Genomic DNA, 17,211 nt, shown 5'->3' on the forward strand with positions numbered 1-17,211 from the left:
GGGGAGGTGAAGTGAACCGAGCTCAGAGGTCATTAGAATCCAGACCTGGGTGTCTGAGGAAAGAAAGACCTGCGGGGTGGGGCCTCGATCGGGGTCTCTTTGGACATTGCTTGGTGGAAAGCTGCGATTTCTCTGGGAACCACTTGTCTCACTGCTGCACAGAGGACATGCGCCTGAAAGCCTTAGTGGAGGGGTGTACCCACTCTGCGTCCCCAGCCTATAGCATTCTGCCAGTGGTGCGTGCGTGGGCGTGCGTTCTGGCATCCTCAGTTCTCCCCCCCCCCCCCCCGCCACCCCGACAAGTGACGTCCTGCGGTGGGAGCTGCGACCCCCTAACCCTGCCCTGCGGCGCCTGCTGCCCCTCCCCTCAGCGGCCTCAGGTGCCCTGACAACCTCCGCTCGGTGTTATCAGTGCAATGAGCTTAGATTTCTCTGCGAGGGTTTTCACATAGTTGGGGCAGGGACCTGCTCCTGGACCTGCTCTGACTTGCGTGTCGTCTGGGCAGGTTGCTTAGTTCTCCCCGACTTCAGCGTCCAAGTCTTCAAACCGGCAGCAACAGCCCTATCTGTAGAGTCACCTTCATCTAACATTCAAAGGTCCAGAAGCCTCTCTGCGTGTGTGCTTGTTGCTGGGGCTGTGCCTGCGTGATAAATGCTGTCTCCCCGAGTGGCCATAGGCTCACAGCCAAAGTGACGAAGTGACGAGGCAGAGGGAGGCTGGGGGTCCAACTGCTGGTGGCCCTGTGGCTGGCGCAGGGCCGGAGGACAGTCCTTGGGTGTCCAAAGCCACCCTTTCCTCCTGACACAGGCTGAGTGGCCTTTGTTTTCATTGCCTCCGCGTTAATTTGCCTTTCTATACCATTTTGCTTAATCTGGGAGGATTTTGTTAAATGAGCTAAGATGATCTAATGGGGCCTAACTGTGATTTCTTGTAGCATTGTTGATTGGTGTGCAAACAGTAAGCAGATCCCAGGACCGGTGACAAGTATACTGTGAAGCAATGAATGCTTTGGGCTCTGGAGAGTTCAAGTTGCTTGTAATTATTATGTGACTTTGGAAGTATAATTTTTTAACCTGAATTTATTAGTCATTCTTTACAGTAGTTGATACATAACTTCTGAAAGTAGTGGTAGATATGTGAAACGATCGTCATGTTTTTTCAGTTTGTTTTGTCACATCAATGTTACATGAATTTCCTTTGTCAATAAAATATAAACAGAACTATTTAAGGCAGAACGTGAAAGTCCTTAGTCCTCAAAATCCCACTGCTTTTTCCAAACATAGCATCTGTTAGCCATTGTGTCTGGAGCCATCCTAGACGTTTTGCATTCATTTGCATATGTACACATGTAAATGTAAAATGCATTTTTGGGTATTGATTAGCATTGGTGTGCATATGTGGGCAGCTGTATGTGCTGCTCTGTGCCATGTGTTTGTCACTTCCAGGTACGTCTTAGTGACCCTGCCGTGTCAAAACATAGTCAGCAATCCTAGATCACTTATAAGAGCCCCACCTGTCCACCACTGATGGCTTCCGTTTTTGACTCTACATGGCTGCATTGGGCAATTCCGTGCACCTGTGTGTGCACGCCTGTGACTAAATCATGATTGGTACAGGAGCTGCGACTGTCACGTGATGGGTGCACACTCTGAGTCGTGGTGCACACGGCCAAGATCCTGAAACCAAGCTGGTTTCCTTCCCTTTGCACAGTAGAGGCTTGCCCACCGCCTGCCACCTCACCCAGGTAGGCTACAGCCTCAGTGCCCTTTCCTCTGTGTGGGAAGCGCTCCCTGAAAGTCCCCGTGGGAACCCCTAATGGTGCTGGTTCCAGAACCAATGAGATAGTGGATTTATAGCCGGGTCTAAGCCTAGGAATCCCTAGTAACCCGAGGGTCACTGAAGCCCAGATCGTGCATATGATGCTTTAGCTGTAAAAGCTCGAAGTTGCAAGGTGCATTTCCCGGTGTCCTGTTACGTTGTCAGCTAACATGCTGGCCTCAGTGGTTCCTTGCTAAGAGGTTTGGTTGACACTCTGGGAAATACTGAGGTTGGGAGGGCCATGTTGGGGGCGTGGGTGCGGTGGGACCTTCTAAATTGTCCAAAATACATCCCGGTGCTCAGTATCCGAGGTCACTGGGCAGCTGTGTGACGGATTCGATTCAGAACCCAGAAAGGCCTGGCGAGAAGGTGGTTCTAAAATCAGTACACGCTCTTCTCGCTTTCTGCTACTGCTCCTTCCATACCCTCGTTCGGTTACTTCTCTGACGCACATTCCTCTTCCTTGTCACCTTTACTTCTGGTAATGATCATCGTTCTTTTCTCTGAAAAACTGGAGTGGACGTGTTCTAAATGTCATCGCCAGCTGGACGCTGAACACCTTCTCCTGAGCATATTCTAGAACGGAGACTGTAGGCAGGGTGTGGTCCACTAAACTGTATTTCATGCGGCACCAGGGGACTCAGCCCCTCTGTTGAACACGGAAAGACTGAAGGAGAACCCTAACCATAACCCTAACCCTAACCCTAACCCTAACCCACTGCATTCCTGCTGGCAAAAAGTGCCCGTCTCAACCCAGCTGCTGAGCTCGATTCTACTGGTAGGTAGAGACCAGGCGGAAACAAGCGGAAGGCAGCAGGCGTATGTGCAGACCCATGAGGACACCCGCGGCCAGGAGGGCACCTGGGGACCAGGAGGGCGCACGGGGACCAGGAGGGCGCATGAGGACCAGGAGGGCGCACAGGGGCCAGGAGGGCGCCTGGGGACCAGGAGGGTGCACAGGGGCCAGGAGGGCACTTGGGGACCAGGAGGGTGCACGGGGGCCAGGAGGGCACCTGGGGACCAGGAGGGCGCACGGGGGCCAGGAGGGCACTCTTCTCTGCTGAACATTATGCAAGCCCAGTGTGACCACTGCAGTGCACACAGGACCTTCCAGAGAGCAGGTTCCCGTTCAGACACACAGAGGCTTGGGTTCAGGGAAGCCAGGTCAGGCCAGAGGCCTATGGGTTTGCTCCTGGACGCTCACCTGAGGCTGCCTGATCCTCCCGTACTGGGGGAACTTGGCCAGCTCTTCCTGTTCCGTGGTGTAAGTCTGAGGAACAGGCACTGTCAAAACAGCCCTCATTTGAACCAAGTTTGCATAAAACATTTAGGAAGGAAACAAGAAGACCAGAACCATTTCCACTGGCAGGTGGTCCTGCAACCATGACCCAGGGTTCCAGAAGGGAGGCGCGTGTGTCATTTAAGCATGACTCGGTGAATCCAAAGGTCTCTGACAGCAAGAAATCGCAGGGAACAGAGACGCAGGGACAGGAGTGTCCACAGCTCAGTGAGCTGACACCTGCTAGAAAGGTCACAGAAGCCCCTCCTGCTCTGGGCAGGGGGAGGGGCGGAGCTTCCAGGCAAGAGGGTGCCCCGGACCTCCTGCTCTGTCATCAGCAGGGTGCTGCTAGGCGCACCTCTGGGCAGAAAGGCATTTGTACGCATTCCTTGGTGTCACTTAGCCGACATTCCAAGCTGTCAACGTGACCCGCTGTGTAAACAAACAGAGGTGACCTGAGCAAATTCACAAATGAGAGGCGGGCACTCCCAGTACAGATTGTTCACTGGCCCAAGAACTCGCAGCTGTGGCAGCATTGCAAGGCACTGGGGACTCAGGATTCTGGAGCTGAAGGAGACACTTGACATTTTTAGCCCAACCCTGTTACTGTCAGACAGTAACCTGACCTTCAGAGAGTTCAGTGACTCAGAGAGTTCACACCAATATTGGCTAATATGGGTCTTGCTAATCTAGAACTACTGCATAAATATGACAGTGGGTATATTTAATATTTCATGCAAAGAATAATGATATTTTTAAACCATTATATAATGATTTCCAAATCAATAATGTCAAGTTTTATATGAGGCTGCTGTAGTAGATTCTGATGGAGAGAGCAGGTCTGGATTTCAGAAAGTTAAAGTAACAGAGGCCAGTGGCCACAGATGTCCTCTAAGCACGCACTTATCTTCCGTGGGGCGCAGATATGGGGTTGCTGCATGTACGCGGCTCCTTAATCCTGCGAGGACAGTGAGCGGTGGGGATGGTGTCGCCATTCGTCCTGGCGGGCACTCACTTCTGAGTCGAGATGATTTGGAGGTGCTGTGTTTGATAGGACGATGTTTGGGGTGTCTGCCTGGTAGGAAGTGACATTTACAAATCATGTTGTACATGGAAGAAAAATCAGCGTTGAGAAGAATTTCTTGCATTGTATCATGTGTACGTGTATGTGCATGCAGGTGGGCGTGTGTGTGTTGAGTAGTGTCGACAGGAAAAGGCCACAAACCATAGTTCTCCTCAGACATTTTCTGTTATAGATCATCGTATTTGCTATAAATAAAATTGCAAATCATAATTTGTATCAAAAGCTTAATATATTTAGAGCTATTACAGAGTAACTCTGAATTAAAATCTGGACTTTGACACGAAACACACTTACTAACATTCTGTTTTTCAACCTTGATTTTTCAGGGTAGTTTAAAAACCTTTCTAGCTCCATGTGTATATTTCTAAATTATTCTGTTCTTTATGTGTTTGTCTTGGTAAATTCTTGTTAGGGGAAATAGTAAAATTTGTCCTGCTTGCGTTTTGCAGGCTGCCTGTGTATTTCGTAGGCAATCGTGCGTTGTCTTATTTCAAATCGCCCTTGCTAAGTGCCCTGAGTTTCCTTTCTGGCGAGGTACCGGTGTCTTTTAGATGGTTTAGGGTAGTGCTGGTGGAACAGCAAGGAGGCCCTCGGGCCTTAGTTTGCCTGACGCACTTCACTGCTGCCCATTAATACTTCTCAGTCCCTGCCCCGACTCAGTGTAATGAGGGCACGGAGCTCGGAGCTTTGTGCCAGAAACAACGGCTTCAACGACTGAGGCAGCTCGCCCTCTCCACGTCCTGTATTCTAGTTCATCTCTTCTTTGTAAACAAAATAAATTCTGTCTCTGATGGCAGAGTTTGAAATAATCGGGGTATTTTATTTTCCAATTAGAACAGTCAGTAGTTCCTAACACGCAATATTGCAGAAAATCTTGATGGAAAGTTAATAAATTCTAAATTCATATTAGTGGAAATAATGTCTTTTGTTGTTCTACTAAAACAAAATTGAACTGACATTTGGAGCCACCCTTGTCATCACCAGATTATATTTTGTTATGAATGAAGTCGCATTATTTCCAAGAAATAATTACACATCTAAAGTGTTTCTCGCTTATTAAATTGTTTCTTAACTGCATCACAGTGTTAAAAAAGGAGTAATCTTACAAATTGACTGGTAATTGGTCCATCTAAGTATTAAGAACACTTAGTTTTTTTAGCTTCAAACCTAGACTTTGAAAACTGCTGAATATCTTGTATTTTAGAGTAAATTAACTAAATGTTTAAAAGCGTTGTCTGCTTGTCCATGACGGCCTCTCATGTCATCGTTTACACATTCCTTAATGGCAGTTACCTGTCTTTAAACGTCACTCTTTGTTGTAAGTACAGTAACACTAAGGAGAGAATTCTTGTCAGTCTCCAGTTACGTATTATATTGTTGTGTTGTTGTTTTGCCCTTTAGAAAATGAACCGGAAGGAGAACTGGTGACAGCATGTTCGGTGGGCATCTCGGAACTCTGACGGACTGAGGGAGGGAGCGACACGTGACGCAGACCGTGCCCTCCGGCCACTGAGTTCAGGTACCAGGCCCTCAGCTGTCTCGGGAGCTGGCCAGGGTCCTATTCCTGTGCCCTCCCCACTTGCTGCTCTGTGTCACTTCTCAGCTTCCTGCTGTCTCCTGGCTTCTGGGAGGTACTTAAAATGTCTATTGTGCATCGTCTCCAAACAGACAGTTCATGGTGAAAAGACCCATTTGCTGTTAAATTAGGTGATACATATATTGTTCTTGCTACTAGAGCTCCATGGGGCCGCCAAGGGGTGGGCATCCCTCTGGGCACTGTGAGGTGTCCTGGGGTTGCCAGTGAGGAAGTGGTATTGGACCCTCGGATGGAAATGTTCCATTTTGAGTCACTGCAAACGAAATCCATGCTTGCTGCGGAAGTAACTGATTAGTAAAGCCAGTAATTTTAGTCAAGTTTGCTAATTGTGGTTTGGAGGTTTGGGGTGGGTGTTGGCATATGTTGAGTGATTGCTGCCCGAAAGGACAACTTTGCAGGGACTCACATAGGCTGGGATCCACATGATTGTACAGTGACTACAACCCTACCTCTCAGAGTCTCGGCTTCTGAATGTGTGCATGCAAATGCCTTCAAAAGCTGTGGTATGAACATGTCAAGGCTCACATTCAGGAGCCTGTTTTACCACATGACTTTGCTGGTGAAAGAGTGTTTTCTTAGGGTGCTCTGTGGGGAAGCTCGGGCATGTCTTTTAAAGTTCACTGTGTGATAGTCATTTGTTTGTCTGCCGACTCCCCCATTCGTCTGTCTGGTAATAGAACTACTTGCTGCTACATGGAAATTAGAGCCTGGGATTGTCTTCCATATGCTGCAGTCTTGTGAGTGCTGCAATCCTTAGGAGCTTTATGAACTGCTATAATAGGTCACAGTTGTTCTAATTATTTCCTCGACTATGCCCTCTTCACTTTCTCTGAAGAAACCCACTACCCTCATTGGTTCGGTTTGAGGAAGGCATTCTGTTTAATTGTCATTTCCCTGGAATTAAAAAAAATAAAACCTGTTCACACTGAGTGTTAAACTCATACTTTAGTTTAAAGTCAGTTCCGGTTTCTAAATTGTAGGTGTTTCATGCATATAGGCTGTCTTGTTTTATCTAATCTCGTTTAGTTTTAGTCGTAAGTTAAAGAATGTGTAATGCGATATTTTAAAAGGCTTTAATATTTAAATGTAGATTTGTTGGTATTTCTGGCATGGAGTCTAGTGTTCACATTTAAATGATGATTATCAACATACTTTACTATAAAGCATTCAAATACAAATCTTAACATGAATGAAACCAAACAATAAGCTGGTTTTCAAAGAAAAATCCTTGTTTATACTTGGCCTTGAATAGGCTTCTCAGTTGCAGCGTCATCACGTGTGGTTTTCAAGGTGGACAGGCCGGTTGGACTTGTTCAGAGAAGGTAAAGAGGTACAAGGTTCAGCAGACACTGATCTCCTCCTGTGTCGCACTCTTGACCAAAACCTGTCCACACATGACCATACGTGTATGTGTCTTGAACACCCAAGCAGCCCCTGGAGTCAGTAGATACTTCTGGGTGTGAGATGATCTTTACGGCCTCCTGACAATCCCCTCGGCCCTCAGTCAGTCAGATGACAGGAATAGCAACAGCATGACCGTTGCTGCGTGTTCATTTGCGGGTCTTGCGCGTGTGTAAGTTCACTCAGTCTTACTGCAGGTCAGCATGTCTCAGGGGCAGAGTTGTGGTGATGGTCTCACAGTGGACGGTCAACGCGAGACAGCTGCACAGAGGTGCTTATGCGCATGTGTGCACCCTGTACATTCCGGGTACTTTTGATTCATTCGTTCTTGAAAGTCTGGCTCTGGGGGATAATGGGCATTTATTTGCTGTGTGTCATAAATACTTCAGCCCATGGGGATGAAATCAAACAGTGGACTGAAACAGATGGGTATTCAAAATGGGAATCCTGATGTGTTGTGACAGTGGCTTCTGGGAACAAGGTACGACTCTTCCCATGATCACCTACAGATCAAAAGTGTGTAAATCATCACATTGCATAGATCAGGGTGGGCACATTTCTGTGAAGGGCCAGGTAGTAGATGTTCCAGGCTTCGTGGGCATGTGGTCTCTGCAGCAGCCGCTCAAGCCTGCCATTGTGCCAGGAGAGCAGCCACAGGCAGTGTGTGGACAAATGGGCAGCCTGGTGCCAGGATGCTCGAGGAAACCTGCAGCTACGGGAGGCACCCTCGGGCAGGGGTTCGCTAGCCCTTGGTAAATATGTGAATCAAGAGTTCCTCAATTACCCTGTCATTTTTTGAAAAGAGCATATAATTCTTACTCTCTTTCCAAATTTCCTTACTCACAAACTCACTCAGCAGCATGTAAAGTCGTCGTCCGCAGGCGTGTTGCTCCACTGACGAGCACGTGGCTTATGTGGGAGCTGAGTCGCCAGGCCTGAGCTGAGACACAGCTGTACAGAGCTTACAGGAAGGTTCTGTGAGCGGACGTCAGGGCAGCGTCCAGGAAACCCGTCGTATTTAAAGAGGAGAGAATTTTCTAGTATTTTCATGTCTGTACGAACCGTTCTGCCAAGGAATATCCTGAAATCATTCTGAAAATTGTGTGGGATATACAATCTAATCAAACCAATCTCCAGGGGTATTGTCCCACGTAGACACACAGGAGGTACGTGTGTCAAACTCCAAACCGAAAGAGGACATGTCCCATAGAGTGATTAGTGGTGTCCATACACAGTATAGGAGCTGGGCTACTGTGCAGGGCACCTCCACACAACTCGGTAAAATGTCACCCATCAGCTTTCCCCAATGCTCTGTAAATCCCAAACAAAAATGCAGGGGACATAGGGAATAAAACACCAAATTCAAAAGAGAATTATTTCAAATTGCAATAGATCATCCATCAGAAGCATGAAGAAGGGGTTAATCTTGGAAAAAGACTTTAATGATGCCATAGGTTATTTTTCTAAAAGCTATTTTATGACTGCCTCCAACTTTTTATCTTATTTGGGATGTGAATTAGTAGCATAAATCATTTAGTCAAAATCCAGAACATTAATTGACATTTCCACTGAAATGATTTGCTAGAATGCATATATCTTTAAAGCAGATTTTGATAGTTAATAAATTATCTCAGACTACATCAGAATAGGAGATAATGAACAGAACAAAAATGGCAGAAGCACAATCTAAAGATGTGTGCTCCTGCCTTGTTGCCCTAAGTAGTTAAGAAAAGAAAGGTCGGCTAGTTCCACGAGTAGTTTAATGTCAAGTAGAAATTTGGGTAAAAACTTGGAGGCAGTCAGACCAGGAAACAAACCCTGATGCTAGCATATCATTTGTGTAATTTTGGAGAAGTTATTTAACTCTTTGAATCTGAGCCTTGGTTTCCCCATCAGTGTCATGGACAAGATAATTTCTTCTCAACGGGCCTGCTCTAAGGATTAAATGAGATATAAAGCACTAATATTAGGCCTTGAAACAGAAGCTAGTTTAGCACCGTTGAGCAGCTGTGCTGTTTTTGAAATGGGCAGTGGACTCCCCTTATATCAGACAGCACTGGCTCTGTGTGCTGAGCCGTGGCTGTCAGTGAATGAATGAATGAATGAATGTACCTCGGGAAGGCTTGTAGTTACATGTTTATGATACATAAGGAGCTCATAGAGAATTACCTGGTCTGAAAGGTAGGGTGCAGAACTTTCTCCCATCCAACTACTAACCAGGCCTGACCCTGCTTAGCTTCCGAGATGAGACGAGATCAGGCGCGTTCAGGGTGGTATGGCCTTAGACAGGTGCAGAACTTTCTGTGCTGTGTCCCAACATTTATATAACAGAACCATAGTTAAATATGTTTGTGCATGAGTATTTACATACATGTATGTCTTGGGGTTTTTTTTAACTGGAGGGTGTCAAAGGTGGTAGGAAAATTTACTTTTCACTTTTTGCCGTTTCCTGGTGAGTGCATGTATTACTCTTTTACATGAAATCCAGTGCATTTGCTTATGGTTACCATCTTTGGCCTTTTCCATCAAACACCCTCTTACCTGAAGCTTTCTTGAACATCCATCTTTACTTTCTGCAAATGCCACAGTCAAATGTACAAACTCTAAGCCCACTGAGTTGAAGTCATCTATTTTGTTGAGTGTTTCTGATTCTGTTTCTTAGAGGTGCAAGTGAAGGGAGGGTACCCTGTTTCCCCGAAAATGAGACCTAGCTGGACAGTCAGCTCTAAAGTGTCTTTTGGAGCAACAACTAAAATAAGACCCATATTATATTATATTATATTATATTATATTATATTATATTATATTATATTACATTATATTATACTCTTATGTGTCTTTTGGAGCAAAAACTAAAATAAGACCCATATTATATTATATTGTATTACATTATATTACATTATATTATATTGTACTCTAATGTGTCTTTTGGAGCAAAAACTAAAGTAAGACCCATATTATATTACTTACATTATATTATATTATATTATATTATATTATATTATATTATATTATATTATATTATATAAGACCCAGTCTTATAGTAAAATTTTCCTATAATTTTATTAATATTAAAATGTTACTATAAGACCAGGTCTTATATTAATTTTTGCTCCAAAAGATGCATTAGAGCTGATTGTCTGGCTAGGTCTTCTTTTCGGGGAAACACGGTAATTAATTTATACCTAAAGGAAGTAAATGCCTAACTTTTAAATAAAACATATTGTTGAATAAATTATTTCAAGTGTCATCCATACACATAAATTTACAAGTCTGTGCATTTATGTAACATATTTTTGAGTCAGACATCGTGGATATAAATATGGAATCATAGAATTCTGCCACAAAGCTGCTCACGTTTAACTGTTTAATTGGGAGTGGAATGCCTGTGCACATTTCTGACAGACATGGGTATTTCCAGCATCTCACTAGCATCTGAAAGGATCCAGTGGTTTGAGAGTGGGAGCAGGAGAGGATGTGGGGTCCTGTGAGATCAGGTTAAGTTCTGTAGATCCTGAGAGACCATGGTGATTTTAAGCAAGGAGGAGACATGAGCTGACCTTCCCTTGACAAAGACAGTGTGAAGGATGGATTGGAGGGGCTAGGCAGGGGACTCCAGGCAGTTGCTCAGGTGCTCAGCCAGGGCAGGGCTATGTGGACGTGGGGCTGTGAAGCAGAGTGTGCCAATCAAGGCAAGATGTGGACTTGGTAGCACAGCCAACTGGGAGGAGTGATTGTGAAGCACTTCACAGCACAGCCAGGGAAGCACTCGGTCTCTTGGAACCTCAGTTTTTCCATCTCTAAAGTAGGAGCATCTTTTCTGCTTGTTAGCATTGATGAAGAAGGCATAAAATAATATATGTAACACATAGTGCGCAGTGGCTAGCACACAGCTCAAATCCTTAACTTACAGCGATTGTCATTAATTATAAAGGACCACGGTGTACTAACTTTCCTGTAAAAGATTAAGGCAGAAGTAATCCGATTTACATCTGTGTTATGCTTTCTGTTATTCAAATCAAAGTGCCTTCACTTACAATGCAGCTGTGTAAAAAATGAAGAAGTGCTCTATGAACTGATGTAGAAAGATTTGAAGAACAGTTTGTTAAAGAAAAAAAGCAAGATGCAGAAGAGCAGAAATACAAACACATATATTTGCTTGTATTTGCATAAAATTTCTAGAAGGATAGACAAGACGCTGATAGATATGTTAATGTGTATAGTTAACAATACAGAAACAGACAGGATTAAGGGGAAGTTTTTATTATTTTTATTCACTCATTCATTTTTTATTTATTTTTATACCATGTGAATATAAACGAAAGAAGGGAGCAGGGAGGGAAGGAAGAAAGGATGGAAGGAAAAGATGGAGGAGGGAGGAGAGAGGAGGGCCACCAAGAAGCTAACGGAGGAAATGAATAAAACAAGGGACAGAAGAGTTCTGGTCAAGATGGCGGAGTAGATATATGCTGTGCTGGCCTCCTTCCAGACTACATGAAAATTACACCTAAACTATAGAACAAACATCACTGAGAACTATCTGAAGTCTAGCTAAACAGAGTCCTACAACTAAGGATGTACAGAAGAAGCCGTGTTGAGACTGGCAGGAGGGGCAGAGATGAAGAATGGGCTAGTCTCACACCCACGTTTAGCAGTTAAAACTTGGGAGGGATATCTCAGCTTCAGAGGTACCCCTGAGGAGCAAAGGGTCCCAGCCCCACATCAGGCTCCCCAGTTATGGGGAAGAGAAGTCCCTATAACCTCTGAATGTGAAAACTGGTGGGGATGGTGGCTGAGTGAGATAGAGGGCGGCTGGAGTGTCAGGTGATCCTCTTAAAGGACCATGCACGGACTTACTCACTGATGAATTCACTTACTCTGAGCTCCAATGCTGGGGCAGCAGCTCAAAAGGCACCAGAGACATCCGGGAAGGAACTGAATTGCCTGGCTTCCGGGTAAGGGTTGGAGAGGCATCTTTCTCCCAGACAGAGGTGCTGGCAGAATCCATTGTTCCTTTGCTGAACCCTCACCCTACACAGCTGCATGTGCAGATGGGTGTCATATCTGAGGCTCCATCAACCTAGCTAACAATGTTCGCCCTGCCCCGGTGATTCCCTGAGAACCCCTCTCACCCAACTTTTGTAAGCCCATCCAAGCTGCTTCCAGGGGCTTTATCCTTACAAATAACCTGCCTTGGCTCATACTGTGGCTTTTCCTAAAATCTCTTAAAGGTTCACAAACCCCAAACAGCACTGTGCCCCATTCCTCTTGCTAAGCAGCCCCAAGCCTGGCATGAATGGCAGCCAACCTCAGTTCACAGCTTAGCCTCTTTCAGGCACCTTCAAGCCCAGCACAAGTGACAACCATCTGCAGGTCACTTTGGAGCTCATACCATGTGGCCCCAGTCAGGGCACAAGCAGAGACTGAACTTGGCCTGCACCAGAAATCCTCCCAAAACCAACACACCTGGTGGCCAGCTTCAGACCACACCAGCACACCAGCCAACCACCTCCACAAATGACACACAGGGCAGGCACCAGGGCCTCACTCAAGTGAATCCTCCTCCATAGGGTCAGCCTCTGCACAACAACTCCTGCACTGTAGTCATGACCAGTCCTCAAAACCAGTCAGCCTGAGGGTCAGTCCCTCTCAGTGATGTGCAAACAGCAAAAAAAGGCTAAACTACAATAGGAGAGCACAAACAACCCACACAAGGGATGCACCTGGAGCACCCAGCTCATGTGACTAGGGACACTGTGCCACTGAGCTCCCCCAGGCCACTTACTACCTATGGCCACTCTACTAAGACCTGGAGACATAGCAGCCCTACCGAAAACAGAAGCAAACACAGGGAGGCAGCCAAAATGGGGAGACAAAGAAACATGTCCCAAATGAACAAACAGAACAAAGCTCCAGAAAAATAACTACACAAAATGGAGGCAAGCAACCTACCAGATGCAGAGTTTAAAACACTGGTTATAAGGATGCTCAGTGATCTCAGGGAGAACTTCAACAAAGAGGTAGCAAATATGAAAATGGAGGAAGAAAACATGAAAAAGAACCAGTCAGAAATGAAGACTACAATAACTGAAATGAAGAGTACACTAGAAGGAATCAACAGCAGACTAGATGAAGCAGAGGATCAAATCAGCAATTAGGAAGGTAAAATAGTAGAAAACACCCAATCCAAACAGCAAAAAGAAAAAGACATTTTGAAAAAGGATAGCTTAAAGGGCTTCTGGGAGAACATCAAGCATACCAACATTCATATCATAGGGGTACCAGAAGGAGAGGAGAGAGGGGAAGGAATTGGAAACCTATTTGAAGGAATAATGACAGAAGATTTCCCTAACCTGGCGAAGGAAATGGACATACAAGCCCAGGAAGCACGGAGAGTCCCAAACCAGATGAACCCAAAGAGGCCAACACCAAGACACGTCATAGTTAAAATGGCAAAGGTTAGAGACAAAGAGAGGATCCTAAAAGCAGCAAGAGAAAAAAGCAATTAGTTACCTACAAGAGAGCCCCCAAGAGACTGTCAGCTGATTTCTCAACAGAAACTTTGCAGGCCATAAGGGAGAGGCAGGAAATGTTCAAAGTGATGAAAAGCAAGGACCTACAACCAAGATTACTCTACCAAACAAAGCTATCAGAATTGAAGGACAGATAAAGAGATTCCCAGACAAGAAAAAGCTGAAGGAATTCATCATGACCAAACCAGTATTACAAGAGATATTAAAGGCACTTCTTTGAGAAGAAGAAAGAAAAAAGATGAAAAATATGAATAAAATAGCAATGACTACAAATCTATCAACAATTACTTCAGTGTAAATGGATTGAATGCCCCAATCAAAAGTCATAGAAGGGTTGAAGGGATAAGAAAATAAAACCGTTACATGTGCTGCCTACAAGAGACTCACTTTAGATTAAAAGACACACAGAGACTGAAAGTGAAGGGATGGAGAAAGATATTTCATGAAAAGGGAAACAAACAAACAAGCAAAAAGGCTGGGGAAGCAATACTTATACCAGACAAAATAGACTTTAAAATAAAGGCTATAACAAAAGACAAAGAAGGACCCAGTAATCCCCCTTCTGGGTTATTTATCCAAAGAAACCCAAAACACTACTTTGAGGGGACCTGTGCATCCATATGTTCATTGCAGCATTGTTTACAATGGCCAAGATGTGGAGGCAGCCTGGGTGTCCACTGATGGAAGAATGGATAGAGGAGGTGGTACATTATACAATGGAATATTGCTCGGCCAGGGAAGGGAATGGATTCTTCCATCTGCGGCAGCATGGATGGACCTGGAGGGGATTGTGCCGAGTGGAGTATGTCAGACAGAGAAAGAGAAGGGGCGTATGATCTCACTTATATGTGGAATCTAGAGAACAGGATAAATGAACAAACAAAATAGAAACAAGCTCATAGATACAGAGAACATTTTGATGGTTGCCAGATGGGGAGTTGGGAGGATGGGTGAAATGGGGAGGTGATTAAGAAGGACAAACTGGTAGTTACAAAACAGTCATGGGGATGCAAAGTACAGCACGGGGAATGTAGTCAGTAGTATTGTGATAACTTATGTGTGGTGTCATGTGGGTACTGGATTTATTGGGGGGATCACTTCATAAGTTGTATCAGTGTCTAATCTCTGTGTTGTATACACCCGAAACACGTATTAGGTTGGTGCAAAAGTAATTGCGGTTTTTGCAATTATTTTTAACCTTTTAAACCACAATTACTTTTGCACCAACCTAATATTGTACATCAACTGTAATTGAAAAATTAAAAAATATATATTTAAAAACAAAATAAAGAACAGACAGAAATTCTGTCAGAATCCCTATTTAACAATGTATGTATATTAAACACAATTACCTTTTAATAAATTTAGTTTTTCCCATGGCTTGTAGTGTCTCATGCATGCTCTTCTTTCTGAAATCCTCTAATTTAAAATTTGTTTTACAAAATGTAAAATGAACTATATGATTGCTTATTCACTTATTCAATAATAAAGTTATAATTGAAAAGCCAAAGTTTGAAAATTATTAAAAGGAAGTGTTTTCTAAAACATTCAGGAAATAACTGTGAGGTGACAAAAACATGGAAAAAATAGCAGTGGCCATAAATGAATTTTTTTAGAATAATAAAGGGGAAGTGATTTTATATCTTACATTTTATACCATAAAAGAGCTACAAAGAATATATTATGGATGACTGGCGAGATGTGGATATGAACTGTGTATTTTATTATTAGAACAATAATAAACTTTCTTCTTGTTAAAATTACACTTGGGTTAGGTAGGAAAATGTTTTTCCCCCGTTGGAGACAAATGTTGAAAGATTTAGGTGTGAGTAGCCATGATGTCCACTACCCACTTTCAGAAGGTTCAGAAAAATGTGTGTGTGTGTGTGTGATCATGGGTGGGGTGTGTGTATCTGTGTCATATGCATCTGTGTGTGTGAGAGTGTGTGCATATTGTATGTGGGTGGTGTGTGAGAGAATGTGTGTGTGTGCGAGTGTGTCCATGGGGAGGGTGTGTGTGCACGTGTGGTTCAGGTACCCCTGCCCCCTTTACTTGGCAGTATGTATAATATGGTCCATGAGAGGACAAGGTAGCCTTACTGCATCCATTTTTCTTAAACATTTATTTCTTAACATTCATTTAAAAATGTCACAGATAAAGGAGACAAACTCCCTTACTATTCAAGTAAAGATGAACTGTCATCTCGTGGAATGTTCTGAGCTGGTTCCCTTGGGTCAGAGAGCCATCCTTGGCATCACGTGACAAGCCCTGAGCAGCCCTTGTTCCCACAGGAGGACAAGGCAGCCCCGGCACTCGGGAGCCCTCCCCAAGGCAAAGTGTTTCCTCGACACAGAGCTGGGCTGAACTCTGAGTACGAGGCCCCTGGAACCTGTCATGTTGCCATGGCTCGTTTGGTGCCGGTTCATTAACATAAGCTTGAGCAGAGCACTCAGCATGTGATTTGCACACGTGGAGATGCAGTTGTAAAGGTCCCAATGCTGTAATTCCCTCCTGAGAAAAGTGTGTTTGCTCTTCTGAAAATTTCACCTGTCAGCTGTCCATAGCTTATCTCTTTCTCCCACATGCTCTGAAATCACTAAGCAAAATGTCAAAACTTTATGAACACCATATTTCTTTTAATTCATTCTCACCCAGAAAACCAAAGGGTCGTTCGTCGGTCAACAGTTCTTGAGCAGCAGCTGGCTGTGAGACATTCTGCTAGGTCTCTATTACAGGAAAGTAAACGGAACTGAAAAGAGCCAATATTGACACCTGGGTTACGCAGAAGTCAGGTGCTGAGGACCTCGGCGAGCTTGGACCCACACAGCAAATGAGGTGAGGCCCACAGAGGCCGTGTGAGGCCGTGTGCTTTGTGCCCCAGTGGACAAGCCGCCTGCACCCAGGCAGGTGCATGAAGGGAGGCGTTCGGTTAGAAACCAAACAGAGCACAGATGGTGCCAGGCACTGTGAGCCTGCACAGGACTCATTGGAAAGACCTGGAAAAGCAAAACCACAGGAAGGAAGACATGAAAAGAAGGAAGAGGGAGGTAGAACATTAAAAGATAAAGAATACAAACCTAATTCTTTGAAAAAACGAAACAAACAAAACCTATTTACCTGTGTGTCCTCGAACACCCCTGTACCATCATTGCATCATTATAATAAACAATTACCGTAATTAGCCAGATTCATCAAGGACTAAATCATGCTTACTATTGTTTGTTCAATATCCAAAATAGAATTATTTACATAAAACATGCATACAAGGTCTGACAATTAAGTTCGCAAACTTGTGACAACAGTGTTGCTAACCTTTTTTGATATCAGAGGGATTATTCATGATGAATTGTACCAACCAGACAGTTAACCAAGTTTTCTATTTGGAAGTGCTGAAAATGCTGCATGAAAACGTTAGACAACCTGAACTTTTCGCCAACAATTCATGGCTCTTGCATCACGACAATGCACCAGTCAGTTCACACGGCACTGTCTGTGAG

The 17,211-nt window shown here is 44.4% G+C and overlaps 1 protein-coding gene across 15 annotated transcripts in view; it reads left to right on the forward strand.

The window, feature by feature from the left end:
• The window catches only part of MYT1L (myelin transcription factor 1 like), a 367,369-nt gene that overhangs the window by 103,026 nt on the left and 247,132 nt on the right, over nucleotides 1-17,211 (forward strand). For all 15 annotated transcript variants that reach the window (XM_033124940.1, XM_033124939.1, XM_033124941.1 and 12 more), the window contains exon 3: nucleotides 5,584-5,701. The gene's annotated coding sequence lies outside the window, so the exon portion shown is untranslated. The remainder of the gene's footprint in view (nucleotides 1-5,583; nucleotides 5,702-17,211) is intronic.

The sequence above is a fragment of the Rhinolophus ferrumequinum genome, chromosome 13 (genome assembly GCF_004115265.2).
Source record: "Rhinolophus ferrumequinum isolate MPI-CBG mRhiFer1 chromosome 13, mRhiFer1_v1.p, whole genome shotgun sequence".
Lineage (NCBI taxonomy): Eukaryota > Metazoa > Chordata > Mammalia > Chiroptera > Rhinolophidae > Rhinolophus > Rhinolophus ferrumequinum.